The 17,696-nt window shown below is 37.1% G+C and overlaps 1 long non-coding RNA gene across 4 annotated transcripts; it reads right to left on the reverse strand.

Moving 5' to 3' along the window:
• Window positions 1-11,828: 11,828 nt before the first annotated feature.
• LOC136200838 (uncharacterized) lies at window positions 11,829-16,098 on the reverse strand. 4 transcript variants are annotated; one of them, XR_010673569.1, is made up of 5 exons: window positions 15,888-16,098; window positions 14,441-14,953; window positions 13,030-13,372; window positions 12,779-12,934; window positions 11,829-12,693 (listed from the first exon to the last, which is right to left on the reverse strand). It is a non-coding gene; the product is annotated as an uncharacterized lncRNA (long non-coding RNA). The 4 variants fall into 4 exon arrangements; XR_010673570.1 differs by having other exon boundaries at window positions 11,830-12,693; window positions 13,030-13,319; XR_010673567.1 differs by having other exon boundaries at window positions 11,830-12,693; window positions 13,030-13,362.
• Between the last annotated feature and the right edge of the window lie 1,598 nt (window positions 16,099-17,696).

Genomic DNA, 17,696 nt, shown 5'->3' on the forward strand with positions numbered 1-17,696 from the left:
CATGGGTCAGTAGAGATCCAATGAGCTCATCATACTTGTAGGTGGTCAGATCATGAGCTTCCTTAATGGCAGTTTTCTTTGCATGACAGCTTTTGGGAAGACTCCTTAGAATTTTCTTAACTTGCTCTTCCTCAGTGAAGTTATTGCCAAGTCTCTTGAGCTCGTTGATTATGTTGGCGAATCTTGAGTTCATCTCAGAGATGCCTTCACCATCGTTCATTTCGAATAGCTCGTATAACCTCATGTGTTGGTTCACCTTGGATTTCTTGACCTTGTTGGTTCCTTCGTATGTGACCTCTAGCTTCTTCCAAATTTCTTGTGTTGACTCATAACCTAAAATCTTATTGTATTCTGCAGCATCTAAAGCATAGTGAAGCATGTTTATAGCCGAGGCATAATTTTGTAGTTTCTTGAGGTCATCCTCTAACCACTTAGCCTCTTCCTTGACAACTTTTACGTCATCAATAGTTTCATAGGGAACAAATGGGCCTTGGACTATTGATAGCCATGCACTCATATTTGTTGCCTAAATGAAAATTTTCATCATGTTCTTCCAGAAGGTATAGTTAGACCCGAAGAACAGTGGAGGCCTAGTGATAGATAATCCCTCAGGGAGTATTTGAGTTGTTTCATTTCCAAGTAGGAAACGAGTGCTGCTAACAGCCATAGTGGGGATCAGCTCAAGATAGTTTTATCTTATGCATTGAGCTACTGGGCTTTTATACCACTTGTTGATCCCGTGTAACATGACAAAGTTAGTTCCAAGGGGGGGTTAGGAACTATTTTAAAATTTTCACGTTAAGGCTGACTTCTTTTCGTTTAAGACTTTTGCTAAGTCTTTTAGCACAGTGATGCTGAGTAAGATCAGAGACAAGTTTAGTTAACTAGTAACTAAATATGTTTATGTCGTGAGTCAGGAAATATCAGTTAAGTCTATTCATGAGCTCAGTGCTCAGATCATGCAACTCAGTAGATGTGTTTTACAGTTTACTAGGCATAACACAAATCAATTAAATAAGGAGTAAGAGTTAGGAAAATAATACTCAGCAGTCTTATCCTGGTTCGGCCTCCTTGCCTACGTCTAGTCCCCGGAGTCCTTCCGAGCTTTTTGAATCCACTACTGAGCTCTTTCAGGTAGAGCACAAACCTCTTACAATAGTTACTGAGTATACAAGAGTACCTTCCTCTATTCTTCTACTCAACACTATCTCTACCACTGAGTGTTATAACCGAGCAACTCAGTGTCTCCTTCTAAACTCTAGAATTGATAAAGTGTTTGTTCTAACAAATTGAAGAACACTTTAGATGATTTAACAATCTAGGCTTTTACACAAAGAACATGAATGAGTGTAAGATTTGATTTGCTTTTCAAGATAGAAACTTCAAGTTGCTATTTGGTCAGCGTTTCGACTTGGTGAAGATCTGCATCGAATGAAGCATTTGAGAGGCCTATTTATAGTGACATATGAGGCACCGATTATTTCAAATTTTGAAATAACCGTTGGAGGGAAACAGCGCACAGTCACTTTCACTCGGTCAGTGCTTAGTGTCTTCGGCCAATGAGAGTGTTGCATCTTCTGCCTTCTTCAGTTGCCAGGTACTTATGGTCGGTAGGTGTCAGATTGTCCCTCTTCTTTTGGTAAAGTCTCCCCGACAGCTTACTACATCTTCTGAAACTTTCCCGAAGTGGAACGACTTTGTCTCGAAGTTACTCAGGTCAACTGCTGACCTGTCTTCTATCCGTTCAACTCATCAGCTTCGGCATGAAGCAATTGAGAAGGGCTTCTCAATCCTTCTCGCTGTTGGGCTTGGTTTCTTCCTGCTGGGCCACATGGTTTTAATCTGTTGACTTGGGCTTTGACCTTCTTTTGTGGGCTTTTGGGCCTTGATCTTTTAATGTCTTTAGTTCTTATAAATTAAATTACTCAACATTGAACAAACACATTAGTATGAAATAAATCAAAGCATTTAAATTTAATGTGTTAGAATAATTTATCATGGGATTTTAAATTTAACTTAAATAATTTTGTCAAATCAAAATCATTGTGGAAATGTGTTTCAACAGTGGGCACTATGTTAGCATCAGTAGATAGTACATCACATAAGGTATTTCATTCTATCCTTCTTTGTATGAAATAGCGATTAATGGATCTTGGTTTAAGGAAATAGGTAAAAAAAAATATAATTCTGATGCCCTGTGTTTTGCCTATTATCCTTCAATACGAGTATGGTCAATCACAATGAACATTCAAAGCATAAGAGCATGCATAATAGCTACATGCTTCAAACATGCTCAACGAACATTCATACACATACTCAATGAACATATATAATATAAGAGCATGCATAATCAGCTCATACATATTCAACCATAAACAGGATCATGCTTCATATACATACTCATAGTCAGTTCTAGCTTCCTAAATAGAACATCAAACATAAACAGGACCATGCTTTATACACATACTCATAGTCAGTTCTAGCTTCCTAAACAAAACATCAAACATAAATAGGATCATGCTTTATACACATACTCATAGTCAGTTCTAGCTTCCTAAACAGAACATCAACCATAAACAAGATCATGTTTCATACTCATACTCATAGTCAGTTCTAGCTTCCTAAACAAAACATCAAACATAAACATGATCATGATTCATGCACATACTCATAGTCAGTTCTAGCTTCCTAAATAGAACATCAACTATAAACAAGATAAGTTCATAGCAATATAACTCATATAGATGTCAATGAAATAGATATATCCAACCAATCAGTTCATACCAATCATTTCATAGCAATATAATTCACATTCATGTATGGTTAATGTATTCAACCAATCAATTCATACCAACCCTTCACTATATGAATATGCTTCATATACAACCCTTCATGAACAGAAAATCAATCATAAATATGAAATCAGTTAATAGCAATACACATACACAACCCTTTACGATGTACTTGCCACTTGGATTGTACTCGTTGAAAAGTGAACACGGTGATGAAGTTTGTGATGCTGTCACCACAAGTTCAAAACTTGTGCTGATAGCATAAAAAACATATCACCATTCTGAATGCTTTCAATATGATAACAAGCCAAGTAGAAGGTATATCATAAACCTATCTCAGCATCACCCACAACAACATCATACATGCAACCAATCAGTTCAAACCAACACAATAATATATATACTCAATAAGTTAAAGAAATCTTCCCAAATGTTAAAGATATGAACTGATTGATAATCTCTTCAGTTAGCCTTCCGATGTACTTAAGCATTCTTACAATCCATGCAAATATTATGTTCAAATAAAAAGGAATTAGACGAGTTCATAAAATTTTCAGCATCATGCAGTATATTGCCCTAGGTTAAAAAGGATAAAGACCCAAGCTTTTCATTAGTGAATCTAACAATGAATACAATAAAATCAGTGTATCTAAGTGAGAAATCTAATCTTTTCAACGATATGTCTGAAAATTAATAGATCCTTATTCCAGCTGTTGAAATCCGCATACACAAGAGTAAATTAGATGAGGAAAAGATAGAGTAAGGAATAATGAAACTCTAATACATCCAGGAACGAAGAAAATATGGCTTACCATTACCGTGTTTCGATCTCAGTCCTAGTGATTTGCATGTAAAAAGAAACTGGAGATAGAGAGGGATGAGAGAGATGAAGCCTTAGCCAAAGAGGGAGAAACCTAAAATGGGATTTGGGATGAGAGAGGGGTTTATAAATGAGCTGTGACATTTCAGTCAAACATATTGAGTGCCTAAATTTGGTATCTGTTTTTGCTGGCCGCGTAAGTGAAATTTCATTTGCCGCTTTTTTTGTTTTCCGCATACAATGACAGTCGTTTATCACAAGTGTCATCTCATGAGTAAGTAAATTTTAACTAAAACGCGCGTTTTCTTTGGATGACAGAATTGTGTCATCAGAAGGCCACATGTGAATTGAATTGGTTTACATTTACGCTTTCAGATGACATACTTTTAATATATTGTCGTGAAAAACAATCAGACGACACAAAAACAAATGTCTATCATGTATCTTGTATCGTGTGAAAGGGAAAATAACATAGTGCAAAATCATCCTCTGAAGTAGTATTTTCTCCAGAAAATGGCTTCACAAAAAGATTTTGTTTCACATTTTATGAAGTCTGCGAAGCAAAATCATCCTTTTTTTAGCTTGTTTTCTCTTTGCAGATTCACTTTTTGCGAAGCACAAATCATCCTTTTTCAGGTGTATTTCTCTTCAGAGTCTTCGCAGATTCGCTCTCTGTGAAGCGTTTCTTTTATTATTTCCCTAAAATGACTTAGTTTTATGAAGGTTGAATACAAAGGCATCAATCATAGTGATCCATTTATCTTGCATACAAAAGGATCAATCATAGCGAGGCGTGATTGGGATGTGATGAACACGGTGAAGATTAAGGCATCAAATTCAAGTATCTGTTTAGCTTGAATACAAACGCATCAATCATAGCGAGGGGTGATTGGGATGTTCTAGTTCCTTTTGCTTCTGAACTTCCTCCCGAAGGCCATTAATTATGTTTAATGTTCTGTTTAGAAAGCTAGAACTGATTATGTGCATGCATGAAAATGTTTATTGATATTGGCCATACTCTTACGATGTTCCTTTTCACTTGGCTTGTTAACGTAAAAAAAAGCATTCAACATGGTGATATGTTTATGATGCATTCAGCACAAAGAGAGTGCCTTGTGGTGACAGCATCATAAACCTCATTACTACGTTCATTGTTCAACGAGTACAATCCAAGTGGCACGAACATTGTAAAAAGGGTCATTGAGCATGTATGAAGCATGTAGTAACGGGTCAATTTAGGCTATTTGCATATTCTGATATGGCTTGCAAATGATAAGATGTCTCTTGATATGACTTGAATATACATATATACATATGAACGGAATAGCAAGCTCTATATTATATTACAAGGGGGGGAGGTTGAGTGTTGCCTTTCAGTTCTCCTTCAAATTCCAAATCTCCTTTACTATCTCATAGTAAATATAGTAAAGGAAATTTGGAATTTGAAGGAGAACCACATTTGGAGCTCATATCCACATTGCATACTTCTCAGTCCATCTCTAGGCAAGCCCCTCATAATCTTCCCTGTTGTTGAGGTATTGCTCAGCAACTTCTTCTTGCCCAGGAAATGGCGCCTCAATGTGAGGATGTAGTAGTAGATCATATGTGTGCCACAACATCTACAAAATGCATAGAATAATTAGATCACAAATATGATTAAGTGTTTATCAAATGAACTAGATAAATGGTGGCATATCTATACCGTGGCAGTGGGATAGGGAGGGTGAGTAAGGAGACGAGGAAGATAAATCATCCCCTCAGGAGCCACGTTAAGATGATAGATCTTATTCCAGAAGCGAAACTGCGAATAAGAGGAGACGTTGATTAATATATGTGTATACAATGTCATGTAGGTTCATATATCTTAATGAGATAAGTTAATATTACTGTTGGAGGTCTGTTTGGGAAGTCCAAAGGGTTGCTGATTGTGATTTCAAATACACCCATTTCATATGGGGTGTATTGGGGGCCTTTTATTCTGACCGCTCATTTTAAGAAGTTATCATCCAGAGGACCTGTTATCATCCAAGATAAGAAGAATCAGTACAAGTAGAAAGAAGAAATCAGGAAGAGTTAAAGAAGAAAATATGGATTGACATACCATTGATGGCCAGAAGCCACCCTGGGTTGTCCATGTACAATTTCTCCATGTCAGAAATTACCTGTTCCTGAACAATTGCAAGGGGATCCATTATACAATATAAGTTTTCTAGGTTGAATGTATGGACATTGAACGATTGTGATGCTTATTATTTATACTGATATGACAGTGGCTAAGTGAAAGACCGTGAAAGGGGAAAGGTCCTTAGTGCGTTTAAGGTTTTGTGTAATGATGCTAGTGTATTAATGACCTGCTTTGGGTTTTGCAGATATCAAGACTTGGGGATTATAGGCCTAATAATGATTCCAAGATATGGAGATACATCAAGATCGATTTGTTTCAGAATTTAGATATGTATTGGTTATTTTTTTAGTTTTAATTCAGAAATTTATGTGTACAAATGTAAACAGATTATGAGCATTAGTCTCCAATAAAATTAAAACCATTGATATACAGAATTTCATGTTCATTTGAGTATGTTTCATTATTCAGGTAAAAACCAGAAATTCATACGAAGAAGAAGGCAAAAAGTGACATTTTATTTTTAAAAAATATCATCTAAACAACAATAAAAAGACATTAAAATAAACGAATATGTCATCTGAAAATAAATCCTTTGACATGATTGATTAAGACATATGTCATCTAAAACAAGCTATAATGGCAGAAATTATTATACGAACTGACATAGGAAATTCAATATGCCAATTTCCCATACGTCAACTTGACGGTTTTAATTATTAGTATGTCATGTGATGACATTAAAGGTGACGGTAGTAATAAATAAGCTGCATCGTAACAAGAGTAAGACGACAATACGCAAATAGGCTAATGTCATGTGTCGTACCTTCACATGACAGAATATAACCATCGTCTGAAGGTGCAACAGACGGCAGCGAGCCCCGTGACAGTATTATATCTCGCGGGACAATGGTTTTTAATCGTCATCTGAGAGGCTATTTGGCGTAGTGTATATATATGAAGGGAATTTTGGAAAAGTCATAAATAAATAGTCTAGAGAGAGTGGCTGTATTGATTGGCAATACTTTAGGGAGTTTCATTGAATCGGATCCGAACAACTTCAATGGCGTCGGCAGATCATATATGAGGGTTAGGGTGTCTCTTGATGTTCGGAAGAGCTTATGTGCTTCCATGCCTATCGGCAGAGCGAGTGAGACTCCGCAAACCATTACGTTCAAATATGAACGCCTGCCTATATTCTGTTTCTTCTGTGGTTGTTTAGGGCATGCTGAGAGATTTTGTCTGAAATTGCTTAATGTGCCTGATCCGGCTACTGTCATACGGCCATTCTCGGTCGAATTACGTGCTCTGCCCCGCAGACTGCAGCCCCTACCACAGTCGAAGTGGCTTTTGACAAAGCCGCCTGAAACTGCTCGTCCGATGGAGATTATTGCGGCCCCGGAAAGTCCTATTGGAGGGATTATGAAACAAGGAGTTGGAACAAAGACAGTGATGAATACTGTTTCCTTGTTTGAAAATAATAAAGGGACTGTCTCAAAGCAAGGAGACAAGAATGATAGCCTTGTTGTAATGGAGACAAAGAGGAGAAGAAAAGAGGAGGTTCTTGAGAATAAAACCTCGGATATGGTGGTGGATACAACACCAATGGTGACTTGTTCAAAAAACTTACAGCAGGCGGGCTTTGGAGACCAGACCCGCCAAGGAGAATGAGTACGTTAAGCTGGAACTGTCGAGGTATGGGCAACCCTCGAACAGTTCGTATGTTAAAGAACTTAGTTGCTAGGTTCAAGCCCGACTTTATTTTTCTGATGGAGGTGAAATGAAACCGTGAGAAAGTTGAGGTAATAAAGCGTAGTCTTTCTTATTCTGGTCTCTTTTTCATTGATCCTATTAACCAAGGTGGGGGTTGGCTTTACTTTGGAAAATTAATGGTTCAGTCAGTTTGTTACGTGCTTCTAGAAATTTTATTGATGTCAAAGTCTCTTTACTGGGTTTGCCGGAGTATCAATTAACCGGTTTTTATGGTTTTCCTGAGCGCTCTAGAAGGTCAGCTTCTTGGGAGATGATCAGGGATCTGTGTAGTAATCACTCTTTGCCTTGGGTAATTATTGGAGACTTTAATGACATGGCTTTACAGAGTGAGAAGAGTGGGGGTCGCAAACATCCACCTAGTTTAATTAATGGTTTTTCTGATGTGATTGAGCAATGTAATCTGTTCGAGATCCCTATGGTTGGGCATGCGTTTACTTGGGAAAAGAGCAGAGGCTTTCATAATTTTGTTGAAGAGAAGTTAGATCGGGGATTAGCGTCGTCCAGTTGGTTTCAATTGTTTCCTTCGGCCAAAGTTATTAATGAGGAAGCTTCGGCCTCTGACCATTCAGCTCTTGTGCTGTGTCCGACCTCTAGTGAAGGGGTGTTTGTTCGCCGGTTCTGATTCGAAGCTGCCTGGACTCAAGAACCTGATTACTGTGATCGGATTGTAAGCTCCTAGAATGTGAATGGCTCGGCTGACATTTTGGTTCGGCTGGAGCAGTGCGGGCAGGCGCTGTATCAGTGGGGAACCGAGCTGCGCAGTCGGTTTTCTTCCAAACTTATAGACTGTCGAGCTGAGATTAAAAGGCTGCAGAATCGCGTCGACGAGGCAGATCAGGCGTTACTCATTGAAGCTCGGGAAAGGCTAGAAAATATCTTGTACCAACAAGAATTGTATTGGAAGCAAAGAGCAAAAAAATTGTGGTTGGCTGGGGGTGATATGAATTCAAAATTTTTTCATGCAGCTGCTAATAATAGGAGGAAAAAGAATAACTTTGAGAGGCTTCGTGATGCAGATGGAGAATGGCGCAGCTGGGGTGCAGGTTTGGATTCTGTTATTCTCTCTTACTTTTCCCAGCTTTTTACCTCGAATGGTTGTGTTTTGGGTCCTATTATTGAAAATGTGGAGCCGAAGGTGTCTGTGGAAAATTGTGATATGCTCTGTGGTGATTTTAATACTGTGGAAATTAAAGAAGCCTTGTTTTCAATGCACCCTGACAAAAGCCCTGGTCCTGATGGTTTTAACCTTGGATTTTATCAGAAATTTTGGGATGTAGTAGGAGGTCATGTTACTGAAGCTTGTTTGTTATGGTTAAATTCTGGAGTGTTGCCTGATGAGATTCATGAAACTAATATTGTATTAATCCCTAAGAAATCAAAACATGAGATGGTTTCTGACTTGAGACCGATAGCTCTTTGTAATGTGATCTACAAAATTGTTTCTAAAGTCTTAGCTAATCGGTTAAAGAAAGTCCTTCATGTTCTTATATCTCCATCCCAGAGTGCCTTTATCCCTGGCAGACTTATCACTGATAATGTTATGATGGCATTTGAGGTGAATCATTATCTCCATCAGAGGACTGGAAGGGTTTCAAGTGGTATGGCTGCTCTTAAGCTTGATATGTCTAAAGCATATGACAGGGTGGAATGAAAATTTCTTCAGGAGATGCTATTGAAACTTGGTTTCCCATCAAGCTTTGTTAACCTATTAATGCAGTGCGTTACAAAGGTTAAATATAGGGTTGTCCATGGGAAGCATGTAGTGGGCCCTATTGTTCCACAGAGGGGACTCCGTCAAGGGGATCCACTGTCACCATATCTTTTTATTATCTGTGCGGAGGGTCTCTCTCTTTACTTATCTCGGCTGGAGTCAGAGGGTCGGATCCAAGGTTGTGTTGTTGCGGACCAAGCGCCAGTAATCTCTCATCTGTTCTTCGCTGATGATAGTTACTTCTTCTTTGGAGCCAATCGATCAGAAGCTTCAGCAATTAAACAAGCCCTAAATGACTATGAGTGTGCTTCTGGACAGAAAATAAATTTATCAAAATCCTCTATATCTTTTAGTCGAAACTGGGTGTGTAGAAACTAGTAATATCTTGGGCGTTTCCATTGTAGCCCTCCCAAATAAGTATCTGGGTCTTCCTTCGGTGGTAGGAAGGAATAGGTCACAGGTTTTTGGCTTTGCCGAGGATATGGTGCGGTCTAGATTAAAGAGTTGGAAAGCCAGGTTTCTATCAAGAGCAGCAAAGGAGATTATGATCAAATCTGTTGTGGAGGTGCTTCCTACTTATGCTATGAGTCTATTCCTATTTCCGATGAATATGTGTGATGATCTAGAGAAGTTGATGAATTCTTTTTGGTGGGGATCGGATAATTCAGGTAAAGGTAGTTTACACTGGAAATCGTGGGATAAGTTGTGCTGTCCTAAAAAATTTGGTGGAATGGGGTTCAGAAAGTTGCATAATTTCAACTTAGCTTTACTGGCTAAACAAGGTTGGAGACTTAGCTCAAATCCTGAGTCTCTTGTGGCACGAGTTTTTAAAGCTCTGTATTATCCGAATAGCTCTTTTCTTGATGCATCGTTATCTGTTGGGCCTAGCTTTATCTGGCGTAGTATTATAGGTGCTCAAGAGTTGTTAAAGTCTGGTATTCGCAGGTTTGTAGGGGCGGGTGGCGAGGTTCAGATTTGGGATGACCCGTGGCTCCCTGACGATCATTTTCCATATATTGTAAGTGAAAAATTGGATGGTTTAGGGGTGGAAGTGGCGGCTGATCTTATGGAGGAGGGTCGGCGGGCATGGGATGTTGGGTTAGTTTCGGGCATTTTTGTCCCTCGAGATGTAGAACTTATTCTCCGTATCCCCTTATCTAATCGGATTGATCATGATGGGTGGTACTGGAAGGATGACCGACGGGGCAACTATACTGTTAAAAGTGGGTACCGAAAGCTTATGGCTGGATTTGGAACAAATTGGTTCGTTGATTCTCCAGTTTGGAATAAAGTTTGGAATCTTAAAGTGCCCCCTAAAGTTAAGAACCTTCTTTGGTGGGTTCTTGCTAGTTGTTTCCCTTCTAAAGTCGCGCTGAAAGCCCGGAGGGTTCCTATCTCAAATTTATGTGAGCTCTGTCATGGGGCGGTGGAAGATTCTTATCATATTTTTCTCAAATGTTCTATGGCTCGAGCTATTTGGACTCTCTCGCCTATTAGGGATGTGGGAACCCAATTTCATAACATTTTTTATTATTGGGGCTGGATCTTTTCTAAACCGGTGGAGCTTGTTGAGCTTGTAGCGGTTTTATGGTGGATTATTTGGTGTTATAGAAACGACATTGTGTGGAAACGAAAGGATTCACACGCCTCGATCTTGTACCATTCGGCCAGTTCCTTTCTACAGGCATGGAGGAAAGCGCAGGCATCGGTTTCTCCTTCAGGCTGTTCGGCTGTGCCAAGCCCGACGGTGTGGCAACGTCCTCCAATAGGCTTTCTAAAACTAAATGTGGATGGTGCGTCATTTGCGAACGAGAATGTGGCTGGGTTTGGATGTATCGTTCGGGATGAGTTGGGCCGGTTTGTTGCGGCTAAAAATGGTATCTTGCAGAATTATCAAGACGCATCGTTCATTGAAGCGCTATCGATCTGTGAAGCTCTCAGTTGGATCAAAGACCGCAGATGGAAGGATGTAATCATTGAATCAGATTCTTTGATCGTGGTACAGTCTATGGCCCGCCCGTTAGAGGTTTCATCTCCTTTTAACGTCTTAGCCAATGATTGTCATTTTTCATTGAACGAGCTTTTTAATTGCTCTATTCATTTTGTCTGTCGTTCTTCAAACTCTGTTGCTCATTTGTTAGCTAGAAGTAGTATTTTACCTTTACATCGGGGTGAGTGGTTTTCTGTACCCCCTGATTTTATTTGTAATATGCTTCTTCTTGATTCTTAATATATGCTTCATTGGTTGTCAAAAAAAATAAAAATAATAAATAGTCTAGATATGTAACGGCTTGGGTAATTTGTCTAAATATGTAAATGGGCCTCCCATTTTGATCCACTTTTGTAATTTTCCCTAATATTTATTATATTTACTCTTATTTATTATTTTATCATTAAAATTATTAACTATTGTTATATTTACTAATAGTGAGAGGAGAGAGACTTCTTGATACGATCGGATTCGGGGTGATAATTTTCAATCGTAAATTATCAAAGATATTCTCCAGCTAAACTTAAAAAAGCCATAAAACCCCCAAATTTACAAGTTAAAACTTGTAGGAATTGAAATCTCCATTATTAAGAGGGATGAACCCTAAAACAACTCTAAAAAAGATAAATTTGATTGATTGATAAAAAATTATCTCATTACAAGAAACATATGAATTTATATCACCTTCTAACGTAAAGACAAAATTACATAAAAGTCTAATGCATGAATAATTAAAGAGTTAGGGTTAAAGGGTAAAATGGATTAAGTATGGGGGTGGCAAGCTTGTAAATAAGCTGAGGATAAAAGTTGTAAATAAATGGCGGCAAACTTGTAATTAGGAGAAATCTGGAAAAAGGAGAAGGGTTGATTTGTATGGCCTTTTTTAAAAAGTCCACATGACATGTGGGGTTTATTCTGAAACTAAATTGTGACCTTTTTAAAGTCCACACAACGTGCGAGCTTTATTCTAAAATAAAGTTGATGGCTTTTAAAGTCCACACGGTATGTCTGTTTTTCTCATGAATTGTCTTCTCTTCCCTTTGGTGTGTCACCTATTTGGCTCGACTTCTCCCACCACTCATTTCCACACATTCATTCGACTTGATGCCCTCATCATACTCCCTCTTGAAAAAGAACTTGACCTCAAGTTACTTATTGAATATGGAAGAAACTCGTGATCTTGAAGGCACTCAAAGCTTTCAAATCAAACAAAAGTGTTGTTCAAAATGAATTCATGGAGCCTATTCCACAAGCTTCTGGGTTCACCTTCTTCACACGAGCTTCATCAAAGCAAGTTTTTCTCTTTGGAGGGCTTCAGCTTCGGCTGCCTTAGCATTTTCAACTTCTTTCTTTGCATCAGTTAATTGTTGTTGCAACTGGTCTACTTGGATAAGGGCCTCATCAGTAAGGCCATCCTGAGCATTCAACTTCTCACGTTGATAGTGATAGCCTTTAATCAAATTGGAGTATTGATGAAATAGTATACTAGAAAAAGAAAGATCCTATCAAAATAGTAAATACCAGCAAAGCATAAAATATATATGAAAAATGCTAAGGTAGGGAAACTTACAGCAACTTTGTGCTTAATGGCAATTCTCATTGCCGAATGTGCAGAGACATGCTGAAATAATTCAACATCGTTAGGAAGAATAGCCAACCGTGTTTTATCTTCGGCAACTGTGAGAATTTGAAGGCTCACATTATCTCTATAATGTTTGCGCCACAACTGTATAATCAATATAAGTTCCTTCGTATTACCGCAGGGTAAAAGTGATAAAGGAGAAAGAGGATAAGAAATTAAGTATGGAAAAGCTAAGTTACCTTGGACCGGTCATATTTCTCAAACATATCAAGCATCTCTTGGTTGACGTTGGACGACATTTGGTAGTAACTTTCTTATTTTTGCCTTTTTGTTCCAGCTCTTGCTTATATAGTTTGAGCCATTTGGGAGTAGGTTCAGATATGAGTGTATAATCTATGTCAGGCACTCTTCGACGCTTTTCCAATGATCTCGACATTATAGCCCATAGGCACCTTGGTTCGTTGGAGACGCCGAATGTGTGCTATACGACCATATCTGCTTAAATCCTCCAATTGCACCAATGCAACTACTTCAGAAACATTTGAATCTGAATAAGGCTCTGTTCTTTATTACTGAAAAAAACTGAACTGAACTGAATGATACTGAATACTGAACTGAATTTAACTGAATGCTACTGAACTTAACTGAATGATACCGAACTTAACCGAATTTAATCGAACGTAACAATAATGATGATATTAGACTTTAAAATAATTTAATGATAATATTGGACATTAATAAGCTTATAATAATAATAATAATAATAATAATAATAATATTTCTACCAAAAAAAATAATATCAATAATAAATAAACATATTATTAAAGATTAAACTAAATTAAATATCAAATAAAATCTAGGCTCGATAAAATCCTATGACATTAAATAAAAATGAGTCTAATTTAAATTAAAAATATAAATTACATACAAACACAAATTTATATATAATTTAAAGCCTATGAAATTAAATACAAATTTTTATATGAATACACACTCTTAACTTTTTATTACAATTAAGTATTAAGGTACAAAAATACCTTTAACGTTTTGGGTCCGGGGTTATTTTACTCCTAACGTCTAAATATGAATTTTCATATGAATACAAAATCTTGACTCAATTTATCAATGTTAAGGGTAAAATTGCTATTGGCTTCTAATATTAGGGATAAAATTGCACTATTTGAGATATTAAGGTAGTTGAGCCAGTTAATTTTTTAGAGCATTGTAATGTAAACGTATTAATATAATATTTATTTACTTTTCGCAAAATTTGCAAATAAGTTGCACCAAATAATTATAATTATAATAAATAATGATAATATATATAATGACAAAGCATAAATTATATATAAATATAATTATAATGAAAATAGATAAATTAATATATAATAAATTATAATAATTATAATAAATTGCTGAAATTATAAATAAATAATGATAATAATAATAATAAATTATATATAAATAATAATATTATATAATAATTATAATAAATTATGATAAATTATTGAATACTCAAACTGAATACTGAAACTGAATACTGAACTGATTACTACTGAACTGAACTGATTGTTACTGAAATTAAGTAATAAAGAACAGGGCCTAACTTAATTCCTCGCTAACGGGCGAAAATGGGATAAAGTCATTCACCTTGACCTACTGGATTTAGGCAACTATTGGGAGCTGGTGGCTTGATTTTCAATAGCAAAAGCTTGAGTGTTATTTCCAGTCCTAGAAGATTAAGGCACATATATAATAGGAGGACTTGTTGTTGCTGTCATTCCTCTTCACAAAGAGAGAGTTTCTTCAAACTCATCCATGGATGAAAGCCTTTCTTCGTTCTCTCTAGCAGTTTCACTTTGCGGTAAAGGTCCTGAAGATGAGCAGTGATCACAAGAGGAGGTGAGGCATCAGCCTCGGTTCCATCTTCCGTTACTTCGGCATTGGCCGAACGTGTATCCTTTGTTTTTAGCTTCATATTGTTCTTCAGCAATAATAGTTTCACCAGCTGAAGCATTGAGTTAAGCAACATTCTTGATAGTGAAATCAACTTCAGCATTGATATTTGCCCATTCCGTAATGGAAGCAGGTGGTTGTTGGTCATCACTTAACTTCTTGATTCATTCTGCGATTTATGCACGAAGAGACATTGTGCCATAATACCTACATCAAGCAAAAATCACAAATAAAAAATTAAGAAAGAAATTAACCTTCCAACTTTTTTTGGACCTTTTAGAGTCTGGATATGCAATCTTCCCCTTCTTGCTCAAGAAGCAAGTATAGTCATTAGTTTGGATCAACTTTAGCATATAATGATATCTCCATTTGAAGCTATAAGCTTCGATCCATTCAACGTCTTCCTTTTCTTTGGAGCATAAAGTGCTAGGAGGTTTCCATGAGGACGAACTCGTGGTTGTTTCATTCCATTCGGTTGCAAAGGGAAATCCACGAACATAGGGATTATTAGGATCTATGCCATTCGTTGCCACCCAAAACCACTTTCGGCTTAAAGTTTTTTAAACTTTGCATTTTCTTCTTCAGAAAGGGCCATCAGAAAGCATACAAAGTCCAATATACCATGTCTTTGTTAGTTTTTTTAGGCTGACAGAAATGCCGAAACAGAGGCTCAGTCAGATACACATTCAAATCAGTACAAACCTTATCAAACATAAGAAGTTCCAGCCATGAATTCAGTGTAATTTGGCAGGGGCTGAGATTGAATTCGTTCAACATGGCTACGATGCCTCTAGGCAGTGGAAATGTCATACCCCACTATAAGTATTGAAGGAAAATGCCAATTCCCTAAAAAGTGGATGGTAGGCTATTTCGTCCTCCTTAGGGATGGTGATTATCATTTATTTTAATCAGGAATATTGTTCCTCAGCTATGTTCACAAGCTTTGGTGTCATTATCGAAGGCTGGATAGGAACCTTTGGTTTACTTTACAAACTTTAGTAGGAGCTACTTCTGTTGGGTTTCGAGAAGAGGAGGGTTGGAACCCTTAAAAAGGCAAACCTTTTTTGAGCTAGTTTTTTTTGGGAGTCATGGAAAAAGGAATAAAAGATAAAATTGCATAAAAGAAGGATAAAAAACTTACTATTCAGATTGCAGAGGCAAGAGCAAAGAGGCATAATGAATTCTCCGAAGGCATCTTCTCTATCTAGAATGGAGAGGGAGTAACGAAAGGTTTTTCATCATTATTGTCTTAGGATTTTCGTTTGTCCCAAAGCCTAAGAAAATAATGATGAGAGTTTATTCAGTAATTTGTCATCATTGGGAGACGTTTTTAAATTGGCATCATCATGTCAGATGCTTAAGCCCTAAAGAGATTTTTCAGAAGCTTAAAGGGGGCATCTGATATAGGATAATGAAATAAGGCCAGAATAAAGACCCAACCAGTTTAGTAGGCCTGAGCCAAAGGCCCATATTAAAATGACCCGATAAGGAGGATTGGAGCGGTTAAATAGAAAACTTCAAGGAGAAGGTACCTAATTTCACACATGGACCAATGAGAGCTTCAGACTTCAAGGCAACACGTCTAATCCTTAGACCACGTCAGAAATTACGGAGTGACATAAAAGGATTAGAGTCTGAACCCAATCAACATTATACACGTGGAGAGGTGTTTGGCGGAACCCAATCAGGACCTGACACATATAAAGTGCATTACACTTTAGGTATATAATTATCTATAAATAGCATTGGAAATCGTGCTCCATGTACATTCACTATTCACAACTACTTACTAATTGCTTTCAAGTTATTTCTTACTCCTAAGAATACCACTGACTTAAGTATCGAAGAGGGGACGCCAGATTTCGGCCCCTCCCTGACTGTTTGTTGTGGATTTAGGTCATCATATTACAGTTTGAGGATTGTATTCAGTGGTGAAGACATCACCATTATATATTTTTACTTTTGTTCACTACAACAAATCATCACTTGCGCCACGAATCATGCCACGGAAATTCAAAATTCGTGGCATATTTCCATTTAGCCACGGGACAAATGGATTCCACTACCAACTTAGGATCACATGGTTTATTTATGCTACGGGTAAAGTTTTTCATGGCAAACATATACTTATGCCATGAATTTTATATGTGGCTAAATCTACTTATGCCACAGAAATACTCGTAGCATAAAATTAGTATATAAAATAAAATAAAATCATCATTAACTATATAATGATTATTATTAAAATACTCATGATAATAAATTTCAGTATCTGTCAATTTTATAAAGTTACCCTCAAAATGTATAGATTCTACAATTATTTTTAACGCGGCATATTCCCTCCAAAATAAAAAATACTAAAAATCTCTTCTTCCCACCCTAAAATTTTTCTTCTTCTCTATGTGATGGTGATAGGAAAACACGATGTAAAAGAAAACCTCTTAACTTCTAGGTTACCTATTTGTCGTACCCGATACCTAAATCGACTTCAGCAATTGATACAAGGGATGCAAGTGCTAGTGCATCGACTGCGAGACGTGCTAAAATTGAAAGCGGGTTAGGTCAGTATGTGGGTTGATCTGAAATGGAGAGCGAATCGTCATCTAGTATTGTAGGCTTCATCTTGCAATAGATATTGCAGTATGTCTGTGTATGGAGACTATCTTTTGCGACATTGGCTTCTCTTAGGGCTCAATTCAGGTGCATTATATATAACTGAGATCCCTACTCAATTCATTATTAGTTTTGTCTTCCAAGCCTTTATGAATTGTTGCTCTGTTATATGTTTATTTAATATCATAATTAAATGTGTAATTTTGTTAAATATTATGAATAGAAGTATCTTGAATTAGAAAGTCCCTTCTATGATGCTTGAGCGACTGTGATATTAGGGGAATGTTGCTTTAACTGTTTATTCTTGATATATTTACTGCAAACTATAAGAGATTAT

Source organism: Euphorbia lathyris, chromosome 1, assembly GCF_963576675.1.
Source record: "Euphorbia lathyris chromosome 1, ddEupLath1.1, whole genome shotgun sequence".
NCBI lineage: Eukaryota > Viridiplantae > Streptophyta > Magnoliopsida > Malpighiales > Euphorbiaceae > Euphorbia > Euphorbia lathyris.